Raw genomic sequence first — 20,276 nt, 5'->3', positions numbered from 1 at the left:
ATAATTGTACAAAAGCAGCATTTGGCTTGCTGATGTGGTTCTGTACATCCTCATCAATCCCCACCACCTTTCATGACAGTGCTTCCTAGATAAACAATCCTCCTTCACTATTTTGATGAAGTTTAATACCAAAGACGAAACTAGTCAAAAACTGACCTGAATAAGAGGAGTGAGGAGTGGAGACACAATTATTTGAACATTAATCTGGATGCTAATATCCTTGTGAACAAGGAATATACCCATCATTAATCATCATTAAATAAGTATTGGGGCTCTTTCTAGCGGTTCTGGTCTGTAGGTAATGTAAAAGGTCAAGTCCCCTAAAGTGACAATTCTGTCATCTAGGTGGTCCCAGTGTAATGGTAAGGGGTATGCCAAGTCAATAAAGGAATGGAACAGATACGAGAAAAGCAGCGGGCCACAGCGATCGTAATTAAAGCACTGCACAGCTTGGACTAATGACTACAAGGATCAATAATACAACAGACCCAAAGCAGAGATGATCCTCTTCTGAAGCTGGGAAAGTATCAACGTTGCCCCCTGCTCACCTCCATGTATTCAAGAAAAGGTAACAACAATTCAGACTTCTGAATGACTGTAGAAATACAAGATTGTGAGTAACCACAAATTATTTATATGTCTCGATGCCGTGAGCACTTGGCAACAGCCTTTGATTTCTATGAAACTTTGCATTATCTATAACATCAAATTTTTTTGACAAAAGGAAAATGGTTTTGGATAAAAATCCAGGTACCCAGTAAGGAATTAGATAGCTGTATAATATTATACCATTACTCAGATTGTCGGTCAGCAAAGACTTTTATCATATGTTGGATTGCTTATATTGTATTTTTTATTTTTATTGCAGTTATAGATTACTGAGCTATGGTGTTTGAAAGTTGATACAAAACACTTAATTTGCGAATATAATTTTAGCTTATGGCCATTAAATGTCACATTTAAAATTATCTTATATATAATTGCTCTGACTCTCTATTTTAACAGTTGTTGTGCCACAGGAATAGCATTCACCGCAACCAATATATATTAGCATACAACCTACCTAGTAAAGAACCATAAGCAGGAAACATCATATCCTGTAAGGCAGTGATCAGGGAACAGGGGTAAATTACCCCAAATGGGGTAAAAATGACATTCCTGGGGGTAATGCTGCCGATTCACATGCTGTCAGTTGGATTGTAGACCCCTTTAAATGTGAAATTGCTGTTGTACCAGAAGAGCCTCAAGGGTTGGCAGAGACACTTCTTGATCTTTGATGCAATAATGAAGCATGTATTGCATTTGAAAACAAAGCAGATCTGTCATATTTTTGGATGTTGTCAGATGCAAAGGCATTCAAAATTGCACATGAGGAGGCAGTCAAAAAGTTGCTGCCTTTTGCAACAACCTACCTTTACGAACAAGGATTTTCCACTCTAACGAAGATAAAAACAAAGCAGAGAAATTGATTGGATGCTGAAGACTGTATCCAAATCGCTCGGACAAATGCCCCAATATTGATGCTCTTGTATCAAAAATGAAGCAACATCATGTCTCCAAAACCTGAAGTTTTGAAGTTGAAGCTTTCAAAGAAATTTTGAATAGATTCAATAAAATTTTGAATTCCAATAATTAATAATATATAATTTCCTTCCTTTCAAATCAAGGGGGTAACATCGGCGCATCTAAATATATTTGGGGGTAAAAGGTAAAATAGTTCCCTGACCCCTGCTGTAAAGTTAAGGTTAATGTTCCTGGCAATGCTCATGTTGCCATTGATTAATTGAGCTCCCTTAAAAATAAAAACAAAAATGTATTATTCTTCATGGGGGGGGGGAGGGGGGAAATCACACTATACTTGTTTATTGCCAAGAATCATTTTAGAATAATTCACAGGTCTCAGGCTTGCCACCCATTTAGCTTTCACTTGGACAGTCAGGTGTTAGAATGCCATAACTGTAGGGTCAGCGGTACCCTGTTAGCGCCCTCGTATTATCCCGAGCCTAGTCACACCCTTGCTTGCAATTGCAAAATATGTGTCAATGTTTTTGTAAGGCTTTATATGACTGGTGCATACATGATGCAATGGTGTGTGTCTATATAATTAGTGGGTATACTATATTTTTGAACTGTGCACTTGTTGACAGCTTACACAGATATATAATATTCTACAGTATGACATGTTTTTGGAGGTGAATTTACAACACAACTCGGAGCAGGTGATATTGAGGTTACCATGGTTACCCACTGTGATGCCAAGCATTGTGATATCAGTTCAGCTAGATTATGGTTTATGTGTTCTGTCCAGTGCACCCAGTTACTTTCTCCTCAGTAAGTGAGTTATTTGGTTCAGGATTAGCTACAGGTCAGGAAGTGTTCTTGGCTCACGAGGTATCTTATAAATATACTAAATTATATTTCTATTGAGTGTAATATTACTGAAAAAAAAAACTGATCAATAATCAGAAATATCTGGACCTTCAGAGAAGCACAAACAGAGCTACGAAAACCTGAAAAATGAACTGGTGGATATTCTCAGTGAAGATGAAAACGTATCCAGGTTTGATATATGTTTATTTAATGTGTATGCATCTTTAATGTGACTATTATAACCAAACTTTTTAGCTTAGAATCAAAGCAATAGAAAACTAATCCTATTGCTGATTAATAATAAATAGGTCACTTAGCGCCAGATTTAGCGTTGGCCACAATTTTGTGAACCAAACTCGACGTTCTAACGTGTGTATATTTAGTTGCACTTATCTTAAGCTACATGCATCTCAAAATACAGCGTAACGATGTGGCCTCAATAAGATATGTGCAGAGGGGCTCATTTAGCATCCAAACCGCAGAAAAAAACCCCATTCATGTTTTTAATTTTGAGTTGCACATATGATATGCGCAATTCAAAATAAATATGTAAATGTGTCTGTATTCGGGGTAAATAAGAGAGGAATGGGAGTCCTAAATAACTGAACAGAAGCTTACTTTGACCCTGAAATAGAAATGTTACACATTGTACTATCCCTAGCCTAGTCACACTTTGATTGCAATTGCAAAATATGTGTTAATATTTTTGTAATGCCATTGTATGTGTGTGTGTTTATATAATTAGTGAATATACTATATGTTTGAACTCTGCATTTGTTGACAGGTTATACAGATATATTATATTCTACTGTATGAATGTTTTTGGGGGGTGAATTTACAATAAAACATGAAGCAGGTCAGGTTCAGCTGTTTGGTTACCATGGTTACCCACTGTCATGTCAAGCACTGTGATGTCACTTCAGCTAGATCATGGTTGATGTCTCCTGTCCAGTGCACCCAGTCACTTTCTCCTCAGTAAGTGAGTTATGTGGTCCATGATTAACTACATATCAGGAAGTGTTCTGGTTTATCAGGTATCTTATAAATGCCCTGAATTTGTATTTTATTGAGTCTAATACATACTTGCCAAACTTTCCTTTTTGGCTTCAGGGAGATCACGGGGGAGGTGGGCGTTTTGGTGGGCGGGGCTTGAAGAACTGTGGTAGTCGAGACGGGTGGGATTTCCTTACCTTGTCCTCCAGACACGAGTCAGGTTCTTTTCTGTTCGGATATCCGGTGGTCAGGAGATAAATACTTCAATGAAAGGGACAAGGATTGGTCAAATAACTTGGGTTTATTAAGAATGCGGTAAGGATAATTTTGGTAAGCGACCGCACCACTGACCCCTTCAGCTCAATGGTAATGGCAAATAATCGTTTGATCAACATAGAGCACAATAGCATTTAACATATAATATACACTTGGTGAGTATAAGGCACAATAGCGATAACATCTTCAATATCAATAAATCAATTTTTAGGTAAATCACTCAACATTAACATTCATCTAAAAAATTTGGTGCACCAATATTATCCCTGGTAACCTTACCATATTTTACACTCAGTCCTGGGCTGACCTGTGCACAGGAATTTTGTAGTGTTTAAATATCCTGTAGAAGTTTCCAGAAGGGTTAATAATCCCGATTAAGTCTCTGTACTTTCTCTCTTGAAAAGGTTCTGCAGTTCGTGGAAACTGTGTTGGACGCCCCACTGTGTGTCTCCAGCCGTTCTCCAGCCGTGTGTGCTGGCAATATCACCAATTCCAGCAGCAGATTAGTCTCTGATGTCAGCTTCCCCTTTCTTGTTGCTATATCACACACTCCTCATTCCTGCACATCCTCCTGGGTACGTACTTTCAGTTCAACTGTCAACTGTCATTCCCACTGTGTCTTCCTCAGCCTCTAGTAACCCCTTGTAGCCCTGCATTTTAAAAGAGTTTATGCACTTCCTCTGTGCTGTTCAACAGGGTTTTGGGGCACCACATTACCACATCATTTTGGCCCCACCGGCTAAAAGATTGTCACAATTTTGACCAATTACAGCAGGGGCGGGGCTAAAATAACGCGATAGTATCATCATTAAGCCCCGCCCCCTTATCTTTTGCGTGGGAATCTCTAAAACCTGGAGTGTCTTTTACATTTATGTCTCCATTACTGAAGTCATGTTGTCTTACCTGTCAGTCTTTGATTAAATCTTGATCTCCATGAAAATGGTCACCTCCATAGGACACAATTTCTGAACTGTGTCATCATGCCACAGATGGCGAAGCCAATCACGTCTTGTACTGGCTCAGCATCAGGGAGAATGTCAGACTCTTCAGGGAGTGAGGGAGATCACCCCTATTTCAGGGAGTCTCCCTGACATTCAGGGAGAGTTGTGTGTATTTTTAGTTGCACTTATTTTAAGATACCTACAACTCAAAATACAGAGTATGTGTGGCCTCAACATATGCTCAGAGGGGTAATTCAGAGTTTGACGCATTTGCGTCCAAAGCTCTGACGTAAAACGTGTCCAGCTACAAGTGCATTTTATTTTGAGTTGCACATATCATAGGGCATGGTGGCATAGTGGTTGGCATTGCTGGGGTGTCACTGTGACTAAGACACTCACCTGTCCCTCATTAAACAGACTTCAGCTCTCAGTGTTGGATCTGCACATGCGCAGACCTAGTACCTGTTTGTCTGTAGCAAGATTCCTATTGGTTCCTGGTTCTTGAAAAGGCACTTCCTCCCTTTCCTCTGGGCCTGTTGATCAAGTTATCTGTCTGATTAGGATTCTGCCTATTCCCTGTGCCTTCACCTGGATCGTCAGTGCCTCTGCTGTGTGTTGCTGTTCCACGGGTTATACTGCTCAAGCTGTCATCTTATTTCAGTATTAAATGCATTGCATTGTTGGCATGCGGGCGGCAGTTACAGATGGCTGCATTACGGGCAGCACGGTAGCTTAGTGGTTAGCACTTCTGCCTCACAACACTGTGGTCATGAGTTTGATTCCAGACCATGGCCTTATCTGTGTGGAGTTTGTATGTTCCCCCTGTGTTTACGTGGGTTTCCTCCGGGTGCTCCGGTTTTCTCTCACACTACAAAAACATACTGGTAGTTTACTTGTCTGCTATTTCATTGACCCTAGTCTGTGTATCTGACTGTGTGTTGGGGAATTTAGAATGTATGCTCCAAATATTCTCTGTACAGCGCTACAGAATTAGTGGCGCTATATAAATAAATGATGATGATAATGATTTATAAGAAATTGGTGTATTCCAGTTCATATCTTCATTATGCCAGCAGTCATTATAAACCTTGGATTGTTAACATTCCTAAAGGTCAAATGAACAGACTGAGAAGAAATTGTACAAAGGTTGAAGATTTTAATATACAGGCTACATTATGTATAATAACTTCTTGGAGAGAGGCTGTCCTAATAGTCTGATAAAGAAAGCTAGGCACTTTGCACTACAACAAGACAGCTGTAACCTTAATTAGTTCCTAATAAATTAAATGAGGATAAATTGACATGTAAACAGGATGGTCTACCTGTAGTTATTTCTAAATATAACAGTAAATCAACTAAAATAAGAAGAATTGTCTCTAGAAATTATAGTCCATCTTAGGGAAAATTTTGGAATCTAAACCAAAAGTTATCTTTAAGAGGAACAACAATTTAAAAAAATCTTTAGTCCCTAGCGTCTTAAAAAGAAAAAAAAACTATTCACAGTAGAGGTGCCTGTGTGGCCTTCAGTATTTTGGACGCACTACCCGGTTTTTAAAAACTAGGTTCCGTCAACACAGACTTAATATCTTACGGGACCTGCTAACACACAGTGTCTCCCAACATTTCTATTATAAACATGGGAGCTCCCCACATTTAAACATACCCTTAGAGGGGGAGACAAATATAAGAATTTAAGCATCTTAGATCTTCAAGTTACAAACCTTATCACCTGAGTGGTTGAATGAAACAATAGAATTTAATGACTGGTATCTGTGATTATATATATCTTATTTCCTGGCAGAAATCTTATAGGCCTATGTTGTGTATATATATTTTTAGTCGGCATTGTAAACCTAATTTATTCCCTTTTTTTTTATTTTCGTTTTCTATTTCCCCCATTCATTGTCTTGTATAAATTATTAGGTTTTTTATTTAATTGACAGTAGATTCTAGTTTACTTTTATTATTACTTTGCTGTCCCCCAATGTTGTTTAGTATTGCTATATTTCAGTTTAGAGTATCGTTTGATGGATTAATCCGTGGTAAAATTCTCTTTCTTTACTTGGACAAATATTCCATCATTTTGTCTGTTTTCTATTATTAACTTGTTTATTATAGATATAACATATGTCCATATTTTTTGTTAACTTTTACGTGTTATATATAATACACACATAAATAAATATTTATATGGGAGAAGTCAGATCTTGAATAAATATTTTTGAAGTTTTTAGGGAAATTCCCAATCGGTATATTTTATGTACTATTCTTGAATTTCTGATATTATATTGCGTGTTGCACAAGATTTGAAATTTATTTACTCTTAATTTATTTATCATACTTTCTTATATGTATTTGTCTGGTTAACTACATTTGCATATTGCAGATTTTTATAAGTACATATCTATTGATATGTGGTTTTATGATTCATCATGTATGATAATACCAAAGAGTTAATTTGTTGTCCCTTTGGAGTTTCGGTGATTACTAGTGAAGTTTGTGTGAGAGAGAATCGTCAGATGTTCAAAATTAACTAATCAATAATTTGCATCATTCATGAATATAATTGTTCAATCTTGTCATTTGATTATGATATTGAATTACTCTTATTTACCTCTTTGATTTTAATCAATATTTCTGTGGTATATTATTTTTATTGTAATATTTTAGAAAGCATATTATATCCCAGGTTATATTGATTTAGGATAATCAATAAGCACATTATATTTTTATATTGTTTTTTTTCTTATTATTGTCTTCCATTTTCCCCTCCTGGTATCTGTTTTGCGATGGAATTCTGTTTTTAGGCTTGTCTTTTATGTGGGTCATCACTTCCCTATATCCAACTGCAGTCAGATCCAGGCCCATTAAGTACATATTTTGTAGTGCCTGATGTTTTTCTTTTTTCCTTTTATTAATTTCTCTGTTAATTATTTGTTCTCCATACTATTGTTATTTATTTTTAGCATAATTTAATTAATTCAATTAATGAATTGGTAATTTATTCATTGTTATTGAAAGATACTACATATGTGTGGTACTTTTCTTAATGTATCTTTTTGTTGAACTATCACAGAATCAGTTAGGTATTTTGTATATATCTATCCAAATTCAAGACATGTATAACAATTAACTGTAGGTGGTCGTTAACTAGTAACAAACTCAGATTGGCTAACCCAGCTTTAAATACTGGGTGTTGGCATAGAAACACATCAACTCCTTTCTGCTAAATTCATTGCGGTAAACTGAAAAAACTACAGAGTCCACTCGATTCATCTATGGTAACGAGAGAGAGCAAATTGTTCTGTAAAGCACTGCTGAATCACTGAGGATTCCCTCATTTGGAGACTGGTGGAAATACTAGATGAGACTTTATTGCAATGTCTTCAGTAACAGGAATTACACCTGTTACATTGTGACATTATATCCAAAACCACTGACAGCCTTTCTACACTATATACTCCCCCGATAGATTGGGAACATGTAACAGTGCCAATTCTAACAGCTTCATTAACAGCTAGATATTACTGGGTCACATTATTTATGTATATTTGGTATATAATGTATGATACTGTGCACTCAATCAGTTATATATATTTTCACTACCAGCGGTTTTGTGGATGTATTCATTTTTTTTTTAATCTATGTTTTATAATAGGTTTTAAAAATCCAATTTTGTGATAGGACTCCTCTTAATTTGTTATATGTTTTGCTTCAGTTTACTATCACTAGGTATATTGTTTTATGTAGTACCTTCCTGTTCGATTAACTTATATGAATCCTATAGATTGCGGCTGAATATTTTTGATGAGGCCAATGTATTGTAATCTGTAATATTTGATTTTGCTGTATTATGATGTATTTGATGTATTATGGAAAACATTTTAATAAAATAAAGATGATGGAATTTATGTGTTTAGGAAGTTGGGAGACAGGTAGGGAAGAAGCTGTGAGCATTAAGTACTGTAAGTTTGTCATCACAGCGCAGTTTTTACAAACTCAAGTATCTATACTATCATATTACTGGGATCACCATTTGGTGGGAACTGGCTAAATGCCAAATTCTCTTATGAAGGTTGCAAGGTGTCTATTTTTCCATGTTCTGTGCATTGTGTGTGTATGTATGCACCATCCCCCTGTTACAAGTTGTCATCTTATTCCAGTATTAAATGCATTGCATTGGTGGCATACGGGCGGCAGCTACAGATGGCTGCATTACGGGCATATGATAATGATTTGAGAACATATCTGTGCCCTGCCTCCTATATAATCATCTTGCCACAAATTTAAAATAGCAAAACATTTGTGAAGGCATTGGGAAATGTTATGGTAGTGTCATCACACCAAGGAGCTCAGCAGCTGAACCCATTGAAAAAAACTGTTATTGCTAACATCTGTCATTGTTGTTGCCATGTTAGTTCTTCCTTTGGTGATCTCTGCTCCCTCCTTGACAGCAGGTACCACCGAACATCATAGGGAACAACCGTCCTGGCACTATTTCCAGGGTGCCGGTAACGTACCTGTGCAGCATAAAAGCAAAAACCTTTGCTAGAACCAGAAGAGGAAAGAGGATACATAGTGAAGGAAAGCTATGTTTGACATCAGCTGATTAAAGATTTCTACAGTGACTGGTTCATGTTTCACATCTCCGCTTTCTATTGTCATTCCTAATCCCGACAGTGAAGCATCACCAGTAGCTGCACAGAAATACAGTAACCAATGACTGCTTTATATATTGTTGGCTGATAATGCTGCTGCCCTACATTTGCCACAGTCACATTCTCCATCAGCAGCTACAATTGTTATTCTACTACCTTATGTATCGAGCGTGGCCGATACCTCTTACATGGAGAGCTCATTTGGGCAGGTCCATCTTTACTTTTTGTTTCACGTCTTTGTATGTAATTAGTTTGTGCCATGATCCCCATCTTTACAGTAATCATGATCCCTACTTTATAGTGAGTGCGTAATAAATAATAATTGTTTGAACTTACACCAACTTATTAAGAAACACAGTAAAAAGTCTATGGATAGTGAACTGTCCTGATGAACTCACTAATGTCCCAGCACACATCACCCATACATCAGTCAGCTTAAAAGACTTTGAGATAACTGGTGACACGCGGGCAGCAGTTGGAGATGGCTGACAGAGCAGCTCTGTGTCCTGCCTCCCACATAATCATCTTCCCACATAATATAACATCTACAAATGTGTGACAGATGTAAATGTCTCAGTGGGAAATTACTGTGGTGGTGTCAGGGAGTCATCACACAAAGAGTTAACTTAGTTAAGTTAGTTTTTTTGTTGAACAAGACTGCAGTTCCTATAGAGGATAAGGAACCTGCAGTACTGATTAAAAATTTAGTGAACGTCAACGTTACAATGTTCTTGAATAGCCCTTATACTTAATTTTGCCTTAATCCTGTGAAAACAGTCATTTTCGGGTTTAAGGCAAAATAATGTTTCTTAATGTTCCCTGCATCTTATTGTGTTAAACACAATCTGCTATAATATTTCTACTGCTAAGCAAGACTATCATCTACATTAGTTGAGTGCTCCCCATGAAACTAACTAAAGGCGAACTTTAGTGAGTGGATTGGATTGATGTTCTATAGCCACTTCTTAAGATTACTATCATATGAAATCCCTGTGAGGAGCATCAGAGTAATAAAACAATAGAAAGGATCCACAACTTTCAATACTTCACCATAAACTTCGTGGACTCTTTCAAGTTGGATGAACTGTAAAACTGTAAATGCCAGAGGGGTTTAAATGCATTTTTTATTGTTTGTGAATTTTCCATTGCATACCAGTAAATGTATCTAGTACATCACTGCATGAATTACATTATATTTTCTAAAGGTCTTTACAAAAGACACAGGGAATTCTTATATTTAAATGTATGTTGCCTTTATTATATGTTTAAAATAGATTTGAAACTATATACAGGAGTCCTGTGTTTCAATTAACTGACTATTACATATTGTCTTAGAACAAAACGTAGCTTATCTCATCTGCATGCATATTACTTCATCAATGTATAGAGTATTTTCCTTAACCTGGATCTCTTCCTCTAGGGACAGTTGGTTACGGTTCCAGCCTTTTAGCTCAGCTACTGCTTGGCTCAGAGTTTGACATAGTCTGAAAAAGATCGGGGATTAGATTCTATGTGCACAACTTGGAATTAGCAGGGTTAAGTAGGTAGGTAGAAGTGGCAGCTCTCTTGGATATAACAGCTTTTGGAGGCAAATTGAACTCTACCTTAAGAGTTGTGCAATAACTCAAACTAAGTCATCTCCTGTACTCCAACATGGGACCTTATCTGGTTCTTTAATCTCTTCTGTTTTTCACGTCGCTAGAGTCAATTACTTTAGAGATTTCTTCATTAAAATTTACTTTTTTATTGGCAATCACATCAGTCAGTAGAGTTTCATATGTAGGCTCCTCACACACTCCTTAGTCCTGTCTGCTTTTCTTAGGACACAGTTATTCTTGTTTTATTTGCTTGATTAAGTACTAAACCCAGTGGAAACAATTATGTACCACCTCATGTTACTTACCACAGCTAGTAGGATGTCAACAGTTAAAAGGAGATTTGTCTTACGACCAGCTAAGTTCTGTATTGAAACTTATGTAACTCAGCCATTGACAATCGTCTACATTGTGCAGTTGGCTTCATTGCACATTCTTTACTGTGTTGGAAACCACAAAGCTTGCACACATTCCAAATCTACCTAGATGGTAAATAGCACATACTTCTTATACAATTCTATTGTTTTTAAATATTCATTCTTAATATACAGCATGCAAGCAGATACTGAGCAATGTATCCAAATATAATGGACACTGTTACTTCCATTTGATCAGTATTAAAAACCAGGGATGTTGCAAGGGGCTAATATGGTAATTAGCCCCTTGTATATGCTAATAAGGGGCTAATATGCTAATAAGTTTTCTCTCATGATATACTGGTAGGTTAAATGCCTACTGGCTAAAACTGATCTCTGTTTTTGTAGGGGAAATATTGTAAATTCCACTGGGGCAGAGACGGATGTGTCTGCAAAATATATTGGTGTTATATAAATAAAGTAACAGAATAATAGAAAGGAGAGGTACAATTAGAGGGGAGGAGCTGTACTTTGTTAACGGTTATGTGCCCCCATGTTCTTGTGCCACACAATGCATCGGAAGTTAAATTTTATTTTTTAAGCAATCTTAGAAATTGCAATGATAACAAGTAGAACTTAGAAAAGTGGGCTATTAGAAGCAATGCATAGGAGAATATGCACAAAATAATAACATATTTTAATTCATATATTGATTCCTCTAAAACAGTGATGGGCAAACTTTTTCAGGAGCGGGCCAAATAAAAAAGAAAAAAACTTTAGGCGGGCCAATATAATTTATTAAAAAACTCAAATATCAAAATATATAATACAAATTTTTATAAAACTAATGTGATAAATGAAGCTGTGACTGCATTTCTATAAGTTCCTCGTATCTATTTTTTTTATTTAAATATAAAAACAAATAATTATATTTTAATAATTTTATGCATATTTTAATGAATTTTTTTTAAATATTGGCGGGCCGGATAGAACCTCTAATTGGGCCGGATCTGGCCCGCGGGCCGTAGTTTGCCCATCACTGCTCTAAAACATGTTATGTTAGAAATCTGTACAGAACAGTGCATAGCTTGCAGATCTCTCCCCTGGAGGTAATGTTAGTGAAGGAGATACTGTGTCACTGAAAAGTTATCTTTTTGTCACGTCAGTGGATAATCTTTTTGTAGGACTCCTTGTCCACAAACAGTGCTGCCCTGATGTAATAATTGTGTATGTTGTGCTGCCTAGCACCTCCTTGACTGTATTAGAAAATAAACAAGTTGACTTTAAAACTATTTACTACTATTTACTACTGTAAAACTAATTACCAAGGACACTAAGCTAAGCCGTAGTATGGAAGCAGGTCACAGTACACTATCAGTGGAGCTTGGAGCACTGCAATGCCCATCCAGATAAGTTTACTGAATCTGAATATACCATGCTTTTTTGTAAGTTAAATACTTCTCAATAAGTATAAATTTATAAAGCACAGAGAATAAAAATGTGCAGGATGGAAAGCAAAGCTTTCTTGGCTGGAGAATAGTTGTTTAGCTTTTCCTTCAGGAACAAGACTTTGCAGGGAGGCAATTTGCAGACTTGATGATAGATTCAATATCAATGCCTAAGTTATTTAATTACCATACTTGAGCCTTCGGTTTTCTCCTCATCTATGAGGAGCCTAGATGAGCATAGACATCAGCAATGTTTCTAAGGAGAATAACATATCCTGGCATATATCAGTGTTTGTCGGGCCTGCTAACAGAAAATCGTCCAGGTAGAGGACAACAAATTTGGATTTTGACCCCGCGATTAGGCACCATTGCAGAAATAACTGAATTTTTCAAAATATGTGCATGAAATGGCGCAGCTCATGGGTAGGTATTTGTCAATGTAGTAATTGTTGTTGAATTTATTGTTGAATTTGAATCCTATGAATCTAAACCTTTGTGCAGGAAGAAGGAGCAGCCTGAAGGCTGATTCGCTGTCTAGCTTTGTCATGAGTTCGCCTACATCTCGGGCTCTAATCATACTAAGGGCCTCATCAAATGATGGGTATATCACTCTTCATTGCTTCTTGCTTATTGCCCTCTGGGTAAGATCGTGTTGGGGACTACTCCAAGAAGTGATACAATGAAATTGTGGGAAAAGGGCCAGGTATGTGACGTAGCTCTAGATCCCTGTTAATATTGATCTTATTATGTTTGGCATTACAGTGGTGGATTTTAAATTGCACTATGCACCACTTTTTACCACCCCCTGAGTAAGTATATGGAAATTCTTCCTGAATTCCTGAGTTAAGATCTTCTGTTCAGTTGGGGTAACCTGTTGATGGATGAACTAGCCTTGTTTAGTGTTTGTGGGTCTTTTGCTTTTAACAACTGCTACCACTTTTGCATTTCTAAATCAGTCCCTGGCTGTGTGGCTCCACCATAGTGTGTGTATGTGTGTCTGAATCAGTACTATCCCTGTTGGTTGCGTAATTTTGTGTTGAAATTGAAGACTATGGCTCTGCTGCTCTCTGGCGTCTCAGGCCTCCTTGATGCTACAGCCCTGCTCACACTCAGGTCCCTTTCCCCTAACTGTGTGTCTTCTAACTATAGCTTAATGTATTTGGTCCCAAATGTAAAATCCTTTCCTGTGCTTCCTGTGGAATGCTTCATCATATGTTCTCCACCTACACCCTGGGGATCTGAGGTGCATGCTATGGATAAGGTCTATGTATTTAAATATGTTAACCGTTTCATCAAGCCTGGTTATTAAAAAGTATGCTGCAAAACTTATGCTGGTCACTCATTTTCCAAAGGTCTTTCAGTTGTCTTCCCCTTTTTCTTACCTTCTATCATGTGTGCGCTCATGGCCCTGGGCAGCATGATGGAGTGCATGCCACTATATTTGCCTATCAAAATGCACCTGGCAACATGCCTCTATCTAATACTGGTGCCACAAGAATATGTGTCTTCTACCTCTCATGTGCCCTCCGTGCTACTATGTGCTATGTGGGAGTTTCTTATCACTTCTGTCTTTGCGCACGCTTTAGTTTTCTCCTTAACATCTCTAAGAGCTTGGTGTGGGCTGGGTCTGACAAGTCTAAATCCTTGTTTATACTACAGCAGCAATCATCCCCAGACCCATTATCACAACTGTTAACTCACCATCTTTGCCGTCATTGGAGGTCACTGTCATGTCGCCTTGGCTTGTATTGGCACTGTCCACTGTCGTCTATGATGATGCTCTTTTTTTGTGTTGTGACATTTGTAACATCTCAGCTGCTGCCCTCTGTTGACATGAGAACTGCATCTGGGAAAAACATGAGTTGTTAAAGCTGTCTATGGCATTACTTATTTACGCTGTGGTATGGGCATTCTGGAGAGGACACTATAAGCTTTTTTTCTATTTTGTTATTAATAAGAGTTTTTCAACACCCAGGCCTATGAGCCCTTAGACTTAATAGCTAACGGTTTCATTGGGTTACAAGTATATTTGTAATTATATTGCATGTTTGTTTATTTACACATCAGCAAGGTGCAGACTCTGGAGATACATCTTCTCACTAGGCACAGTCAATTGATTCCACACAATACCAAATCCCCATATTATGCAGGCAGGATCCAGAAAGTTTACCAAAGCTTGCATGTGCTGTAGAATACGGTATCTGGAGAGTACAAACATAAAAGACACACGGGCCAAGTGAGGTTTCATATTGGCCAAGTAAATTTAGACTTGCTAGTGCCAAGAAATAACACTGCTAATCACGTTATCCACAGTCTGTGACCCTGCTATGACTTCTGAAGTAGTCCTCTACAGCTGCCAATATGGAAGACGTGACACATTATGCAAATTGCAATGATAACAAGTAGAACTTAGAAAAGTCTTCAATAGGCACAACGTAAATACTCTAGAAAGTTAATGTTATTAGGCCTCCCACACACTGGCATTAATTTTACACTTGAACAGTAAGAAAAGAGAAATAACATCACCCCTGAAAAAAACATAAAGTTGTGCTAAACTTTTAATAGGCAAACTAAAACATCGAAATAGTCCATCCTTAATTTAAAATTTAGCTTCTTTCACCCACCGCCCAATGTTTATGTTCCTGTGTGTTTGAAACTCAGCTCCACTTGGTTTTATAAAAGGGTCACGGCAATCTTTGTCATTCATTTTGTTTTCATTAAACTCAGTACTGTATAGCGGAACGGAGGCATGAACGAACGCTACTGAAGGTGAACATGTGAAGGTATAGGGAGGGGACTGTCGCACCTAGGCCTGTTACCATCCTTATCTCTCCTACTCGATTATCCTGTGAGTGTGTGTCTATATTGGGGAATTTAGACTGTTAGCTCCAATGGGACAGGGACTGATGTGAATGAGTTCTCCGTACAGCGCTGCGGAATTAGTGGCACTATATAAATAGATGATGATGATTATCCTTAAGATTAAAATTGTACGACATTTTTCGTTCATGTTTTCTTTTTACCATACTCTAATATTTTAAAATTAATTTCAGTTTATACCTCTCCCTGTTACAATTTTGCAAACCCAAAAATGTTGCATCCAACCCCCAAAAGCCTTGCACCCTAGAGACACACATACGGATGGCTAACAATACAGTAACCCTGTGCCACTCAGAACATGGTCCAGACGTTCAGTAAACCTGAGACATAAATAAACATATGACATTTAGCACATGGGGTAGCAGTACAGTACATGAATAGCCTAAGACACTCTGCACATGGGGCAGCTGTATGGAGCTGGATATAAAGTTATATAAGGAGACCACCACACACTCACCTGAATGAGCAGCGTCTGGTTGGTGTGGGCATGCTCCGGTTTAGTTGGTATATTCTGTCCTTTTGATCCTCCCAGCCTATTCCACTGACAGGGATCTCCTGATTGACCTGATTGTAGATCCCCAGTGATAAGTGAGGCAGAGACTTCAGTGCCGGCTCCCTGACACTTCTGGGCGGGACTCTACACTCGCCTCCACCAATGAGCTGTTGACATTCAGGGAACCTACAACTAGCACTCTTTGAGCTATGAAACGCTCCCCATGCAACAGCAAACATTAGAGGAGCACTGGACAGAGGGAAAAGGTAGGTTAGTATAAGGAGAGGAAGGGAGGCAACTATAAGGAGAGGCAGGATGAGGATAAGTTGGGGCATCCTGCTCGGCTGGATCTCCCGACCCAGAAGTATTATACACTGTCCGGCAATCTCCTTGTCCTCCTCCTCCATGACCATCTGACAGACACAGCAGGCAATTGTGCAAAAAACAATTCACAATCCGTATAAGTAATTCTGACACCAACCACAATTTCAACTGAAAAGGCTTGATCAGCTTCAGCTAAAGTACTCCCAGCAGTCACCGTGATGTCACTAGCTATATGACAGCATCAGTCACTTGGTACACAGAGCAGAGAGGTTATTGCTAATAATGATTACTGGTCCCTTCCCCATTGGAGCTTGCAGTCTAAATTCCCTAACACACACTCAATCTAGTTGGGGTACACCACTCTCAAAATATCAGAACCATCGTATATCAATTGGTTTAATTGATTGTTAGATAGTTAATTGGGAATGGGCCTATACTTACATCTGTCATGGACAGACAAACATTATAGTACAATATTTGCATGATAAAGAAAAGAAATGCGGAAAACCAAGGTTATGTACCTTCATAACACACTATGGGGAGAGTTTTCCGGCGGGTTTGAAAAACCAATCAGATTCTAGCTATCATTTATTTAGTGCATTCTACAAAATGAAAGCTAGAATCTGATTGGTTGCTACAGGCAACATCTCCACTTTTCAAACCCGCCGGAGAACTCTCAGCTTGATACATTTACCCCTATATGTACTTCAGAATTTCATAATTCATGCAATTACATGGCTAATTGTCTCATACATCTTGTGCATAAATCTATACATATTATATCAACACAGCAATCTTATTTACACTTCATAGTATTTCTAGTAAACTATATAGGACATACCAATGTCATGTTCCATTATTAAACCCAAAGGTACAGTGTGCTATTTAATGTCTTTTAGACCAAAGAATACAGTATACTCATATGTGTGTATATATATATATATATATATATATATATATATATATATATATATATATATATCTCAAAACATAGAAATACAACCATCTGAACAGTGTTTAGAGGCTGATTTTCCAGCTACACTATTACAGTAGCATAAGGTAAGTTCTTATATCATAACATATTAACTGTGACCAATATAACAAGATGCTTTTAGTAAGTAAGTGACATTAATTTCGAAAACCTAATACAATAAGTATATACTATAACGATATGAGAATTATATAATTATCAGAAGGGTAGGATTGGGCATAGGCCTTACTGGGCCGCAGGAGGGGGGAGGCGACGATCAAAAGCATTGGTGGTCAGTGGAAAGCAACAGACAGCTAACTGTGAAGCTTCCTGTTGCTGAATGGCCTCAGACAGGAAATGCTACATCACTTCCTGTCTGAGGAGCTATGCAGCAGAACAGTTACTGTAACTAAAGGTAAGTGAGGAGGCTGTACAGAGAAAACTATAGGCTGGGGGCTGCACAAAGAAAACTATAGGAAGGGGGTTATACTGAGAAAACAATAGGGGCGGCTGTACAGAGAAAACTATAGAGAGGGGGGCAGCTGCACAGATAAAACTATAGGGGGGCACAGGGCCGGTGCTAGGGTTCTCAGCGCCCTAGGCAAAATTTCAAAATACCGCAAGACACGGCAAATACCCACTTCCCAGACCCTCACACACTTCACTTTCGGTAAAAAAAATTAAAAAAATAAGCCTTACCTCCTACAGCGGTCTGGCTGCCGTGATGTTTCATAGAGAACGTTGTCCAGACTCCACTGCTGTCCAGGGGCAATCACAGGATTTCTAGAGGGGAAGTATCCAAGTTTTAGATATGGGAACAAAAACTTGTGAGAATGACCCATCACACTGCTCCCCCTGCAGCATACTGCCCCACCCCACTGCTTGACCAAGTGCTCTCTCCCCCTCCCCCCCCGCAGCACCATGTCCTCTGTCCCCGCCCTTGCAGCACCATGTCTTCTGTCCCCCCCCCTGCAGCACCATGTCCTCTGTCCCCCCCCCTGCAGCACCATGTCCTCTGTCCCCCCCCCTGCAGCACCATGTCCTCTGTCACCCCCTGCAGCACCATGTCCTCTGCCCCCCCCCTGCAGCACCATGTCATCTGCCCCCCCCCTGCAGCACCATGTCCTCTGCCCCCCCCCCCTGCAGCACCATGTCCTCTGTCCCGCCCCCTGCAGCACCATGTCCTCTGTCCCCCCCCCTGCAGCACCATGTCCTCTGTCCCCCCCCCCTGCAGCACCATGTCCTCTGTCCCCCCCCCTGCAGCACCATGTCCTCTGTCCCCCCCCTGCAGCACCATGTCCTCTGTCCCCCCCCCCCCTGCAACACCATGATTTTATTGGCACCTCATGCTCTATATTTGACTTGCTTAAAGTCAATAATAGAGCATGAGGTGCCAATAAAATAATTATTTTATCCACCATAGTGTTTAAATCAAAGATAGAGCATGAAGTGCAAAATAATAGTCATTTTTCCACCGCATATTTTGCAAATCAAATATTGAGTATGACGTGGAAAATAGTAATTTTTATACCATTGAAAAAATACTATTTTCCACCTCATGCTCTATATTTAATTTTCAAGCTATGTGGGAGAAAAATTAATATTATTTGCAACTTCATGCTCTAGCTTTGATTTAAAAACTATGGTGGATAAAATAATTATTTTATTGGCACCTCATGCTCTATTATTGACTTTAAGCAAGTCAAATATAGAGCATGAGGTGCAATAAAATAATTATTTTATCCACCATAGTTTTTAAATTAAATATAGACCATAATGTGTGACATAATAATAAAAAATCCCACCCCCAACATTTTTTGGGCCTCCACACTTCCCCTTTGGGTACCCCATTTTTTATAAAATGAAATTAATAATACAAAAATAAATAAAAGATAAAGATACTTACTGTTTTGGATGCTGAAGGCTGTTCAGATGCAGAGAGGCTCTTCTGTAATGGCTGCCCACCGCTCCTCAGCTTCTTTACACCAGAGGAGAGGGGTGGAGCAGCCGTGGCATGCTGGGAAAGGAGGGGGGCGCTGGGTAGCAAACTTTATTCACACTGTCTGTCACTGACAGACAGTGTGATATACTACACAGGCGCCGCGGAAGAGTGACCCTGATGTCAGTGATCAGGTGTGTGACAGACAGTGGGAGTGACGCGCCGGGCAGCCTGGGCGGACATTGAAGAAACAAATCTAGTCAGCGGCAGCGGCGCCCTGCAGGTCCCGGCGCCCTAGGCAACTGCCTAAGGTTGCCTAATGGGAGCGCCGGGCCTGGGGGGGCAGCTGCACAGAGAAAACTATAGAGATGGGGGCAGCTGCACAGAGAAAACTATAGAGAGGGGGACTTCCACAGAGAAAACTATAGGGAGGGGGGCAGCTGCACAGAGAAAACTATAGGGAGCAAGGGCTGCATATAAAAAACTTTAGGGAGGGGTGGCTACACTTAGAAAACTATAGGGAGGGAGGCTGCACAGAGAAAACTATAGGGAGAGGCAGAGCCGGATTTAGACCTCATAGGGCCCTAGGCAAGATACTGGTTTAGTGCCCCCCTCCGTGAAACAATATTAACTTTTAATAGGTACTAGAAAAGATAGTGCAGACAATGTTATACCAATAAATAATAACTTTTAATTAAATCCTTACATCAAACAGAGTGCAAATAATGTTGTATATAGCTTTAAATGCTAAGAATTCGTACCCCAAGCTTTTTTTTGTAATTATACACTTGACATAAAACACAATGCAAACAATCTTCTATTCAAATTTTGTAGTTTCTCTACAGAATAAGAAAAGTTAATAGCAATTGTATTACCTATACGATACCTTACCTTCTATTTTCCTGCTGAAAATGTCATCATTGTGTATTAAGCTACATCCAAACAAAAACAGAAAAGTCAATAATCCTACACAATTGCCCCCAAATAAAATTGGCATGGCAACATTCATTCCTAAATATACAAGAAATTACAT

General features: G+C 38.8%; 1 long non-coding RNA gene across 1 annotated transcript; it reads right to left on the bottom strand.

Moving 5' to 3' along the window:
• Positions 1–7,772: 7,772 nt before the first annotated feature.
• LOC142139211 (uncharacterized) lies at positions 7,773–19,310 on the bottom strand. The gene is made up of 4 exons (XR_012688178.1): positions 19,211–19,310; positions 18,004–18,087; positions 14,339–14,483; positions 7,773–9,100 (listed from the first exon to the last, which is right to left on the bottom strand). It is a non-coding gene; the product is annotated as an uncharacterized LOC142139211 (long non-coding RNA).
• Positions 19,311–20,276: the final 966 nt, after the last annotated feature.

Source organism: Mixophyes fleayi, chromosome 2 (genome assembly GCF_038048845.1).
Source record: "Mixophyes fleayi isolate aMixFle1 chromosome 2, aMixFle1.hap1, whole genome shotgun sequence".
In the NCBI taxonomy this organism is placed as follows: domain Eukaryota; kingdom Metazoa; phylum Chordata; class Amphibia; order Anura; family Limnodynastidae; genus Mixophyes; species Mixophyes fleayi.
Note: the sequence above shows the minus strand (reverse complement) of the source record. Positions and strands in the feature narration are given on the sequence as shown.